Source organism: Rhinopithecus roxellana, chromosome 1, assembly GCF_007565055.1.
Source record: "Rhinopithecus roxellana isolate Shanxi Qingling chromosome 1, ASM756505v1, whole genome shotgun sequence".
In the NCBI taxonomy this organism is placed as follows: domain Eukaryota; kingdom Metazoa; phylum Chordata; class Mammalia; order Primates; family Cercopithecidae; genus Rhinopithecus; species Rhinopithecus roxellana.
This window is the reverse complement of record NC_044549.1, coordinates 63,600,700-63,614,454: the sequence shown is the minus strand read 5'-3', so window position 1 is coordinate 63,614,454 and position 13,755 is coordinate 63,600,700. Positions and strand designations below refer to the sequence as shown.

General features: G+C 41.3%; 2 pseudogenes; one reads left to right on the top strand and one right to left on the bottom strand.

Annotated features, from left to right (window-relative positions):
- Positions 1-1,731: 1,731 nt before the first annotated feature.
- LOC104680148 lies at positions 1,732-2,497 on the bottom strand (annotated as a pseudogene).
- Positions 2,498-8,038: 5,541 nt separating this feature from the next.
- LOC104659448 lies at positions 8,039-9,384 on the top strand (annotated as a pseudogene).
- The last annotated feature ends 4,371 nt before the right edge of the window (positions 9,385-13,755 follow it).

The window sequence follows — 13,755 nt, the reverse complement described above, 5'->3', positions numbered from 1 at the left end:
TTGTGCATTTGTCACGTATTTCTCGTGTCATGGTTTTCATCTCTGTCATTTCGTTTATGACCTTCTCTGCATTAATTAGTCTAGCTGTCAATTCTTCCACTCTTTTTTCAAGATTTTTAGTTTCTTTGCGCTGGGTACGTAATTCCTCCTTTAGCTCTGAGAAGTTTGATGGACTGAAGCCTTCTTCTCTCATCTCATCAAAGTCATTCTCTGACCAGCTTTGATCCGTTGCTGGCGATGGGCTGCGCTCCTTTGCAGGGGGAGATGCGCTCTTATTTTTTGAATTTCCAGCTTTTCTGCCCTGCTTTTTCCCCATCTTTGTGGTTTTATCTGTCTCTGGTCTTTGATGATGGTGACGTACTGATGGGGTTTTGGTATAGGTGTCCTTCCTGTTTGATAGTTTTCCTTCTGACAGTCAGGATCCTCAGCTATAGGTCTGTTGGAGATTGCTTGAGGTCCACTGCAGACCCTGTTTGCCTGGGTATCAGCAGCAGAGGTTGCAGAAGATAGAATATTGCTGAACAGCGAGTGTACCTGTCTGATTCTTACTTTGGAAGCTTCCTCTCAGGGGTGTACTCCACCCTGTGAGGTGTGGGGTGTCAGACTGCCCCTAGTGGGGGATGTCTCCCAGTTAGGCTACTCAGGGGTCAGTGACCCACTTGAGCAGGCAGTCTGTCCGTTCTCAGATCTCAACCTCCGTGTTGGGAGATCCACTGCTCTCTTCAACGCTGTCAGACAGTGTCGTTCGCGTCTGCTCAGGCCTCTCCTGCTTCCCCTGTTGTTTTTTTAGCTGAGCCCTGTCCCCAGAGGTGGAGTCTATAGAGACAGGCAGGTTTCCTTGAGCTGCTGTGAGCTCCACCCAGTTCGAGCTTCCCAGCGGCTTTGTTTACCTACTTAAGCCTCAGCAATGGTGGGCGCCCCTCCCCCAGCCTGGCTGCTGCCTCGCGGTTAGATCGCCGCAGACTGCTGTGTTAACAATGAGGGAGGCTCCATGGGCGTGGGACCCTCCCGGCCAGGTGAGGGATATATTCTTCTGGTGTGCCCGTTTGCTTAAAGCGCGGTATTGGGGTGGGAGTTACCCGATTTTCCAGGTGTTGTGTGTCTCAGTTCCCCTGGCTAGGAAAAGGGATTCCCTTCCCCCTTGCGCTTTCCAGGTGAGGTGATGCCTCGCCCTGCTTCAGCTCTTGCTGGTCAGGCTGCAGCACCTGACCAGCACCGATTGTCCGGCACTCCCTAGTGAGATGACCCCAGTGCCTCAGTTGAAAATGCAGAAATCACCGGTCTTCTGTGTCGCTCGCGCTGGGAGTTGGAGACTGGAGCTGTTCCTATTCGGCCATCTTGCTCCGCCCTCTATTTTACACTTTCAAAAGAGAGGGAACAGAGAGAAAAAATGTGACTAACTGCCCAACTTTGGGACCCAGCAGGTACAAAAGTGGACTTCTCTGACTCTAGGTCCATCAGATTTGGGGGAAGTTTCAGTGCCTAGGAAAGGTCAGAGAAGCCCATTACACCCCCAGTCCTACAGAAAGAATTCTACAGCTAATCTATCATAGTGTTCTAGCAAAGCATATGTTGAAAACTACAGGTGTCAACCTAACATCTAAATTTTTTAAAGTAGCATTTCAGCAACAAACAAGCTCAGAGAGCTCATCACAAAAGTGAAATAACAGAACTATTGCTCAGATGTCCAAAAAGTCAAGCTGCTGCCCTCAGCTCCACCCACTTGAAGGCTTAAGCAGACATGTAAGGTGGCAGCGGCTCCTTGGCAGCACCATTCACAGTGGCATCATCATACACAGGTAGTGTCATTGCTGGTAACATAAACCAGGACATCAGAGGAGTTCCTGGCATTGCTAGCAGCTCCAAAACAGCTAATCAAGTAACCCTTAAAAGTCAAGATAGGCCAGGCGTGGTGGCTCAAACCTGTAATCCCAGCACTTTGGGAGGCCGAGACGGGCAGATCACGAGGTCAGGAGATCGAGACCATACTGGCTAACACGGTGAAACCCCGTCTCTACTAAAAATTAAAAAAAAAAAACTAGCCGGGCGAGGTGGTGGGCGCCTGTAGTCCCAGCTACTCGGGGACTGAGGCAGGAGAATGGCGTAAACCCGGGAGGCGGAGCTTGCAGTGAGCTGAGATCCCCACTGCACTCCAGCCTGGGCGACAGAGAGAGACTCCGTCTCAAAAAAAATAAATAAATAAAAAGTCAAGATAATGCTAATAAACAACAGAAGAATAATAAGGACCAAATAGGTAGGATTCACTGACATGACATCCTCTCTGTAGGGAAAATTAGGAGGCAGTTGTCATATGTATTCCTGAATGGAGTTTGGACAAACAAGCACAGTGATTGCAACCAAGGTATTCAGGGCAAAATCAAAGATCTGGTAGCAGAAGAAGGGGATGATCCAGGCTGTGTATTGCTTGTATGCTCCGTAAGCAGCCAATAGCACATATCAGGATCATGAGAAGAGAAATCACAATGGCAAAGCACATGCAGTTCCACACGACTGGGGAAGCCTCAGAATCATGGCAGAGGGTGAGAGGAACTTCTTACCTGGCGGTGGCAAGAGAGAGTGAGCTACATCCTCTAATATTATAGAAAAGGCTTCCAGACTTCCTTACCCATGGCTTACCCAATGTCTCACTTAAATGTCTGATAGAAAAAAATGCTTAATTATAATGCTTTATAAATCATCTAAAATTCAATTATATTCCAAATCATTGTCATATTAGCATTTTATTTTAATTCTTTGAGAATCTACTGTATTTAAAGTTCTGGATGTGGGAATATTTAATAATTTGGAAGCTCTGAAATCTATTTTTTCTCCTAGAATCTTGACACCTCTAGTTACCTAGTGGCTTGAGCCAGAAATTAGGTGAAAACCATCCTCTTTCCCTCACCTCTTATATGACTGATCTATTGTTGCAAAACAAATGACCCCCAACATTTAGTGGCTTAATATGCATAATCTCATAGTTTCTGTCAGTCAGGAATCTGGGCATAGCTTAGCTGGGCCCTCTGCTTTACAATCTCTCACAAGGCTACCATCAGTTGCTGACCCACCTCTGTGGTCTCATCTGAAGGCACAGTTGGGGAAAGATCTGCTCCTGGTTTCACTCATGTGATTGTTGGAAGAATCTAGTTTCTTTCTTTTTTTTTTTTGAAGTTCAGCTTATCAGTCTTTTATCTCAGGGTTAGTAGGTTTGGTGCTTTGTCTAAGAAGTCTTTGCCTACCTCTTGGTCTCAAGAAATTATTTTATCTTCTTTTACGATAGAGCTGTCTGGGCTGGGCATGGTGGTTCACATCAGTAATCCTAGTACTTTGGGACAGGAGGTGGGAGAATCACTTGAGGCCAGAAGTTCAAGATGAACCTAGGCAACAAAGTGAGGCCCTATGTCTACAAAAATAAAAATAATAAACAAAAGATAGAAGTTTCTGTGATAATGGTAATGTTCAATGTCTGTCCCATCCAATGTGGTAGTCACCAACTCCATGTGGCTGTTGAGCACTTGAAATGTGGCTAGTACAACTAAGGAAATGATTTTTAATTTTATTTAATTTAAATAGTAACATAGGGCTAGTGGCTGCCATGTTGGAAAGCACAGTTCTAGACTCTATATTATTTGATTTTTCACAAGTAGATCTACAACTCATCATGGATCACTTTTATGTGTAAGGTATAAAGGTAGAGGACAGGATTTATATTTTTCTGTGGATATTTAACCCATTTGTTGAAAAGATCATCCTTCTCTTAGTGAATTTTATTAGTATTTGTTGTAAATCAGCTGACCATTTATACCATTGTAGAATATTATACAGCTTTTTAAAAATAATAAATCAGAAGGCAGAAAAATATGAGCTCACATTCTGTAGTAAAATTTCTTAGGGTCAAATATTAGCTCCATTCCTTACTAGCTGCACACTTCTGGGCACATTACTTTCTCTTCCTAAGCTTCATTTCCTCATGTATCAAATGAGGATAATAATAGCATTTATATATTTCTTGTGAGAATTAAGTGCAGCAATTCTATGTGAAATTAATGGTTACCATAAAGCTTTCATTGTCAACTACTGCTTGTTAGCTATTCATCCTAACTTGGCCCAATCTGAAGCCCTATCCAGCAAACATTGATCTAGCAAAGCAGTGATTAAGGAGTTATGTATTTATTGATTTTATAAAATATTTATATCTGTGTGTGTGTATATATATATATATACACACACACATATATTCCTATTTTGAAGTTACATCATAAATGTACTAATAATAGTAGTCATTATTAACATTCATTATGTCTTACTGAATGCTGGTTCCATTCTAAGAACTTTACATGTGTTAACTCATTTAATCTAAGGGGTAGATGCTATTATGTCATTTATTGATAAGGAGATTAAGACACAGAAGAGTTAGCTAATTTGCTCAGCTAAAAGGAAAAAGCAGATAGGACTTCTGGTTTGCAGTCTGTCATGTAAGGAGTTTGTACCTCATTTTTCTGTCCTAACAACAAGTGAAAAGTTGTACAAACTGAAAATTAACAATTCTTTTTAGGCCCATCAGAGAAGTAAGATCACATGGCAAACCACTGTCCCAGAATTTGAAAAGCCAGGGAAATACAGAGAATTAAGTGCAACTTAACCCAAGCAGAAACCTCTGCAGGAACCAGTGCTGGGGTAGGAAAACCTAAACTATAATTCACAAATTACTGAAGGCTTAATGTGGAAAAGTCAGAAGTTAAAAACCCTGGAGGTTGGGGGCGCTCAGTGCTCAGTCTTACGGGACCCATACTCTTGGGAGTTTACCTCCAGGAGCTCTGCCAGGTTCTCACAGTGAACACTAGAGGAAAATCCCCTCCTGCTCTGGCAAGGGGAGGAAAAAGTCATCATTTTTAAATACATCAGGCCTTCTGCCTGCCCTCAAGAGAAACTATTTTTTATCAGTGTCTAACCTATTGGGGTTTATCGGAGCCTAAGTGAATTGGGGAAGGGAAATACCCAACTTGAGCTCCCTTTAACCATCCTGTCCCACCTACAGAGAGGGGGACTGGAAGCACTTGTGAAGTTTCTAGCCAAGGGGCATAGGCTTACTAAAAGACAGCGACCTAATCATAGGACTATGGAATGCTTCCCTCCCCTGACACCTTACCACCATATCACTAAAAGCCTATTTACCATAGTTTTTCTCTATTATATCGTATGTAGTATGTAACGAAAAATTACATGGCATACTGGAAGACTAAAACTACAGTTTGAAGAGACAGTGCAAACACTAGAACTAGACTCAGATATGCCACAAATGTTGGAATTATTAGACTGTAAATTTATTTATTTATTTAATTGTTTTGGTAGATAGATTTTATTTTACTTTATTTTTTTTTTCAATAGGTTTTTGAGGAACAGGTGGTGTTTGGTTACTTGAATAAGTTCTTTAGTGGTAATTTCTGAGCTTTTGGTGCACCCATCACCCAAGCAGGTGTACACTGTACCCAATGGGTAGTTTTCGTTTTTTTGTTTGTTTGTCTGTTTGTTTTTTAGAGGGGACGGAGTCGCACTCTGTCCCCCAGCCTGGAGTGCAGAGGTCCAATCTCGGCTCACTGCAAGCTCCGCCTCCCGGGTTCATGCCATTCTCCTGCCTCAGCCTCCCAAGTAGCTGGGACTACAGGTGCCTGCCACTACGCCTGGCTAATTTTTTTGTATTTTTAGTAGAGACAGGGTTTCACGGTGTTAGGCAGGATGGTCTTGATCTCCTGACCTCGTGATCCACCCACCTTGGCCTCCCAAAGTGCTGAGATTACAGGCGTGAGCCACCGCGCCCAGCCCCCAATGTGCAGTTTTTATTCCTTGCCACTCCCCACCCTTTCCCACAAGTCTCCAAAGTCCAATGTATCATTCTTATGCCTTTGTGACCTCATAGCTTAGCTCCCACACATAAGTGAGAATGTACAAATGTTTGGTTTTCCATTCGTGAGTTGCTTCACTTAGAAGAGTAGTCTCCAATTCTATCCATGTTGCAGAGAATACCATTATTTCATTGCTTTTTATGGCTGAGTAGTGTTCCATGGTATACATGCTCACTGACTGATGGGCAATTGGGCTGGTTCCATATTTTTGTAATTGCAATTTTGCTGCTATAAACAAGCATGTGTAAGTATCGTTTTTGTACAATGACTTCTTTTCCTCTGGGTAGATACCTAGCAGTGAGATTGCTAGACCAAACAGTAGAGCTACTTTTATTTCTTTAAGGAATCTCCACACCGTTTTCCACAGTGGTCGTACCAGTTTATATTCCCACCAACAGCATAAAAGTGTTCCCTTTTCAGCACATCCATGCCAACATCTATTATTTTTTTATTATTTTTTTATTATGGCCATTCTTGTAGGAGTGAGGTTGTATTGTTTTGTGGTTTTGATTTGCATTTCCCTGATAATTAGTGATGTTGAGCATTTTTCCATATGCTTGTTGGCCACTTGTACATCTTCTTTTGAGAACTGATCAGACTGGAAATTTAAAACAACTATGATTTATAATCTAAGGGCTTTGTCTTAGTCACTTAAAGTGTTGCTATAAAATGATACCTGAAGCTGAATAATTTATTTTTTATTTTTATTTTTATTTTTTTGAGATGGAGTCTCGCTGTGTCGCCCAGGCTGGAATACAGTGGCACGATCTCAGCTCACTGCAACCTTCACCTCCTGGGTTCAAGCGATTCTTCTGCTTCAGCCTCCCAAGTAGCTGGGATTACAGGCACCTGCCACTACGCACAGTTAAGTTTTGTATTTTTTAGTAGAGACAGGGTTTCACCATGTTGGCCAGGCTGGTCTTGAACTCCTGACCTCAAGTGATTCATCCATTTTGGCCTCCCAAAGTGCTGAGATTACAGGCGTGAGCCACCGTGCTCAGCCTACTTAGCTTAATGTTCTGTAAGCTAGAGAGTTAAGGGTGTGTGGCTTCTGACAAAGGTTTTTGCACTGTGTCATAACATGACGGAGAAAGTACAAGGGGAAGTAGACACATCCAGAGAGAAAACCCAAGGAGCATTCTGGCTTTATAATAACCCACTTTTGAGGGAACACATCCATTTTCTCAAAAACGAATTTAGTCTCGCCAGAGTGAGCACTTACTACCACAAGAACAGCACCAAGCAATTCATGAGGGATCTGCCGCCTTGACCCAAACACCTCCCGCTAGGTCCCATCTCCCCACACCACAAGATTAAATTTCAACGCAAGTTTTGGCAGGGACAAACAAACCATATTCAAACCATAGCAGACCCTAAGCCACAGATCCAAGAAGCTCAGAAAACTAAGCAATGTAAGCGTGAAAGAGGAAAAGAAAGAAAAAGACTATACCTAGGCATATCATATTTAAATTCCATAAAATCAAAGGTAAAGAAAAAAATCTTGAAAGAAGTCAGAAAAGAAAATCTTAACTATAAAGGAGTAAAGATGAGAATTATATCTGACTTCTCCTCAGAAACCATGTAAGTGAGAAGAGAGTAAGTGAAATATACGTGAAGTGTTGAAGAAAAAAAAAAAAAAACACCAGTCTAGAACTCTATATCCTGATAAATTATCCTTCAAAAGTAAAGGAGAAATAAAGAATTTCTTAGACAAACAAAAATTGAGGGAATTTGTTGCCAGTGTAATTGCTTTGCAGGAATCGTGAAAAGAAATTCTTCAGAGAGAAGGAAAATGATGTAGGTCCAAACCTTGGATCTACATAAAGAAAGGAAGAGCATAAGAGAAAGAATAAGTGAAGATAAAATACAACACTTATTTTTAAAAATTCTTAATTGATATAACAAAGGTTTGTTCAAAATAATAATATATTTGATGATTAAAACTTATGTATAAGTGGAAGGAATGACAGTAATAACACAAGGGATGGGAGGGAAGTATTAAGAATATTTTGTTATTATAAGACATTTGCGGAGCAGGTGTACGGGCAGCTTCCGGTGTGGGTGACGAGTGGTGGCCAAAGCAGGGGGACAGCAAAGGCCACTCAGGCGGAGACCATGGCAGATGGCTGGAGCGGGCTGACAGGTGCATCGTCAAGATGGAAGTGGACTATAGCGCCACGGTGGTTCAGCACCTACCTGAGTGTGAGAAGCTGGCCAAGGAAGGAAGACTTCAAGAAGTCATTGAAACCTTTCTCTCTTTGGAAAAACAGACTCATACTGCTTCTGATATGGTATCTACATCCCAAATCTTAGTTGCAGTAGTGAAGATGTGCTATGAGGCTAATGAATGGGATTTACTTAATGAAAATATTACGCTTTTGTCCAAAAGGCGGAGTCAGTTAATACAAGCTGTTGCCAAAATGGTTCAATAGTACTGTACTTATGTTGAGGAAATCACAGACCTTCCTATCAAACTTCAACTAATTGATACTCTACAAATGGTTACTGAAGGCAAGATTTATGTTGAAATTGAGTGTGCTTGACTGACTAAAACATTAGCAACTATAAAAGAGCAAAATGGTGATGTGAAAGAGGCAGCCTCCATTTTGCGGGAGCTACAGGTGGAAACTTACGGGTCAATGCAAAAGAAAGAGCAAGTGGAATTTATTTTGGAGCAAATGAGGCTCTGTCTAGCTGTAAAGGATTACATTTGAACAGAAATCATCAGCAAGAAAATGAACACCAAGTTTTTCCAGAAAGAAAATACAGAGAAATTAAAGCCGAAAATACAGAGAAATTAAAGTTGAAGTTAAATTTAATGATTCAGCTGGATCAACATGAGGGATCCAATTTGTTTATTTGTAAGCACTACAGAGCAATATATAATACTCCCTGTATATGGGCAGAAAGTGAGAAATGGCAGCAGGCTCTGAAGAGTGTTGTACTCTGTTATCCTGGCTCCTTTTGACAATGAACAGTCAGATTTGGTTCACCAAATAAGTCGTGACAAGAAGTCAGAAGAAATTCCCCAATACAAGGATCTTCTAAAACTTTTTACCACAATGGAGTTAATGTGTTGGTCCACACTTGTGGAAGACTATGGAATGGAATTAAGAAAAGGTTCCCTTGAGAATCCTGCAACTGATGTTTTTGGTTCTACAGAGGAAGGCGAAAAAAGGTGGAAAGACTTGAAGAACAGAGTTGTTGAACATAATATTATACTCAGATAACAATGAAAAGGATGGTACAGCTTCTGGATCTATCTGTTGATGAGTCCGAAGCCTTTCTCTCAAATCTAGTTGTTAACAAGACCATCTTTGCTAAAGTAGACAGATTAGCAGGAATTAACAACTTCCAGAGATTCAAGGATCCAAATAATTTATTAAATGACTGGTTTCAGAAACTGAACTCATTAATGTCTCTGGTTAACAAAACTACACATCTCATAGCCAAAGAGGAGATGATACATAATCTACAATAAGGGTCTTAATGCTTTCAAAAAGGAGTTAAAATTGGAAGTTATTTTTTTTAAAAAAAAGACTGTCTAAAAAAAAGACATTTGCATTACCAGCGAAATGATACAGTGTTATTTGAAAATGGGCTGGATGTAGTGGCTTACACGTGTAATTCCTGAACATTAGGAGGCTGAGGTGAGAGGCTGTAATCCTAGCACTTTGGGAGGCTGAGACAGGAGGATCGCTTGAGCCCAGGAGTTCGAGACCAGACTGAGCAACATAGGAAGGAAGGTTGTATCTCTAAAAAATACAAATAAAAATAAATTAGCTGGATGTGGTGGCTTGTGCTTGTGGTCCCAGCTACTTGGGAGGCTCAGGTGAGAGGATTGCTTGAGCGCAGGAGGTCAAGGCTGCAGTGGACTATGATTGCAGCACTTTACTCCAGCCAGGGCACCAGAGCAAGACCCTGTCTCTGAATGAATGAATGAATGAATGACTCAGTCTGTGGTATTCTGTTGTAGCAGCACAAAACGAACTAACCAGTGGAGAACAGAGTATATGGGAAAATATATATGCATGTGTGAGGGGCAAAGGGCATATGGAAACTCTCCTTTCTACTCAATTTTGATGTGAATGTAAAACTGCTCTATTAAAAAATAAATGTTTATTTTTGGTTTTTTACTCAGGTATTCTGGCTCCACTGTGTATGGTTTGTTTTTTTGGTTTTTTGTTCTGTTTTTATGGTTGTTTTTTTTTTCCAGTCTCACCTCACTTTGTTGCCCAGGCTGGAGTAGTGCAGTGGTGTGTTCTTGGCTCACTGCAGCCTCAATCTCCCAGGTCCAAGCAATCCTTGCACCTAGGCCTCCAGGGTAGCTGGAACTACAGTTGTGCGCTACCAAGCCCGGCTAATTTTTGTATTTTTTGTAAAGACGGTGTTTTGCCATGTTGGCCAGGCTAGTCTCAAACTCCTAAGCTCAAGTGATCAGCCTGCCTTGGCCTCCCAAAGTGCTGGAATTGCCGGCATGCATCTCTGTGTCTAGCCTCTAGGTGTCTATGCCTGGCCGCTAGGTGTCTATGTTCTTTTTGCTATTTTTTTTTTTTTTTTCTTTTGAGATAGTCTCCCTCTGTTGCCAGGCTAGAGTGCAGTGTTGTGCACTGCAACCTCTGCCTCCCAGGTTCAAGCGATTCTCCTGCCTCAGCCTCCCGAGTAGCTGGGACTACAGGCGCACGCCACCACACCAGGCTAATTTTTGTATTTTTAGTAGAGACAGGGTTTCACCATGTTGGTCAGGATGGGCTCAATCTCTTGACCTCGTGATCCGCCTACCTCGGACTCCCAGGTGTCTATGTTCTTAATCATGCTTCCCAGGGTGTGTGTGTGTGTGTGTGTGTATGTATATGTTTGCTTGAGCAAACAGAAGGCTGTAAACTGACACATATGAGGTAGTAGTCAATGAATAACTTGGGTGGGAAAAGATATTTTGGGCTCTGTCTATATTAGTTAGAATGTTTTCAACTGCACGGAAGAGAATACTTGAGTAACAATGGCTTAAACTAGGGCTTTCTAACTTTATAGTGTGGATGAATTATCTGAGGATCTTATAAAAATGCAGGTATGAATGTAGTATATCTGGGCATAACCAGATATTCTACACTTCTGACAAGCTGTAGTAAGCTGTTAGATCCTGCTGCTGCTGCTGGTCCAACACTTTAATTAGCAGGATTTGAATAATGAAGACATTTTTATGTTCTACAGTAAGAAGCCCAGAGCAGATGGAGGACAGGGGTGAAAGGAAATCTCTTCAGTGTACATCTGCTGTGTACATCATTGTGTTTGTCTTTTGGTGAAAATACGATGCATTTCTGTTGGGTATACACCTATGAGGGAAATCGCTGTGTCTCCAAGTAGGCTTATACTTAGCTTTTGTGGATGCTGTGCAACATTTTTGCCAAATGATTGTATCAACTTACCCACCCATCAGCAGGGTATGAGAGTTGTGGTTAATGCACATCTTTTTCAGTACTTAGTATCATTAGGCTTTTTTTTTTTTTTTTTTTTAACCATTCTGGTGGGTCTGTAGTAGTATTTCATTATGGGTTTAATTTGCACTTCCCCGATGACTAATGAAGTTAAACATCTTTTCATTGATTCATTGGCCAATTAGACATCTTATTTTTATTATTATTATTTTTTGAGATGTAGTCTTGCTCTGTCGCCCAAGCTGGAGTGCAATGGTATAATCTCGGCTCACTGCAACCTCCGCCTCCCAAGTTCAAGTGATCCTCCTGCCTCAGCCTCCCTAGTAGCTGGGGTTACAGGCGTGTGCCACCACGTCCAGCCAATTTTTTTGCAGTTTTAGTAAACACGGGGTTTCACCATGTTGATCAGGCTGGTCGTGAACTCTTGACCTCAGGTTATCCACCGCCTCGGCCTCCCAAAGTGCTGGGATTACAGATGTGAGCCACCGTGCCCGGCCTAGACATCTTATTTTATGATGTATTTGTTCAAGTCTTTTGCCCATTTTTCTTTCGAGTTACTTCTCTTTTATTTATTTGAAGGACTATCCAGAATATGTATAAATAACTCTTATCAATAAATACAGTTTCATTTTAAAATTCAAATCTTTGATCCACTTGGAGTTCATCCTGATGGAGGTATGGGCCTAATTTAATTCTTTTTTCAGGTGGTTACTCAGTTGTCTCAAACCAATACCATATAGTCTGTCTTTGCCACATCAATCTGAGATGCCACTTTTGTCATGTAATACACTCCCATGTGTATGTTGGAATATTTCTGGACTTTCAATCTTATTCTATTTGTCTGTCTCCCAGATACAAATGCAATTTTATGTACTGAACATTTTTAATGTCTTTAAATATTTAGTAGAATAAATCCCATAGTTTTAAAGCTTTCCAGGTTATTTTAATTTATTTTTCCATCTGAACTCAAAACTAGTTTGTCTCATTCTAAAATTAAAAAAAAAACTTTATTGGTACTGAGACAAATTTATAAATTAAATTAGGGAGAATTAAAATCTTCATGATGTTGAGTTTTTCTACTCAACATGATTACACATCTCATGTGTTCAAATTTTAACTGGTGTCCTTCAATGGTGCATAAACTTCTTTTGATATGCATGACTGAGCTGGTGGGAAAATGAAGAAAATCTCTGAGGCAAAGACACTGTAAGAAAATTAGAAACCAGAACGGTTTTTCAGCATTAAAACCAAACTTTTCCTTGAACAGGAGACAGCTTAGATCCCAAGCAAGGTGTGACGTTAGAGTTGGGATACTTAAAATAAAATGAGGTCCTTCATAGATTAGCATTTTGATTAAGAATCTGGAAAACACGCGGGAGGCGGTGGCTCATGCCTGTAATCCCAGCACTTTGGGAGGCCAAGGCTGGTGGATCACCTGGGGTCAGGAGTTTGAGACCAGCCTGACTAACATGGTGAAACCCCGTCTCTACTAAAACTACAAAACTTACCCGAGTGTCGTGGCGGACGCCTGTAATCCCAGCTACTTGGGAGGCTGAGGCAGGAGAATTGCTTGAACCTGGAAGGTGGAGGTTGCAGTGAGTCGAGATCGAACCATTGCACTCCAGCCTGGGCAACAGAGCCAGACTCCATTTCAAAAAAGAAAAAAAAAACTAGAATCTACAAAAAACTTCACAGAAGACGGGAGAAATATTGTCTATGTGAACTGTATTTCTCAAAGGAGGGAAAAGGAAAAAAAAATAATTTGAGAATTCTTAATAACCCACCTTCAAATGGGGTTCTTATATGCGTTTAAAAAAAAAAAAAATCCGGCCAGGTGTGGTGGCTCACACCTGTAATCCCAGCATTTTGGGAGGCCAAAGTGGGAGAATTGCTTGAGCCTAGGAGTTTTAGACCAGCCAGGGCAACATAGTGAGACCCTGTCTCTACCAAAAATTTAAAAGTTAGCCAGGCATGGTGGTATGCGCCTGTAGTCCCAGCTACTCAGGGAGCTAAAGTGCGGGGATCTCTTGAGCCCAGGAGGTCAAAGCTTCAGTAAGCTGTGATTGCACCACTGCACTCCAGCCTGGGTGACAGAGTGAGACCTTGTCTCAAAACAAAAACAAAAACAAAAACAAAAACAAAAATGAAACCCCCCCAAAAACAAAAAACAACAACAAAAAATCCCAAGTCAAAATATTAGATTCAAACAGTTCCAGGTTGGTAGTTCCTCCAATTTCCAAAAACAGATTTTCATTGGCCACACACATTCTAATCCTCATTGTAGTGGGTTGAAGAGTATCTCCTTAAAATGTGTGTCTACCCAGCACCCTCAGAATGTGACCTAATTTGGAAATACGTTCTTAGCAGATGTAATCAATTAAGGATCTCAAGATGAATCATCCTGGATTTAGAGTGGG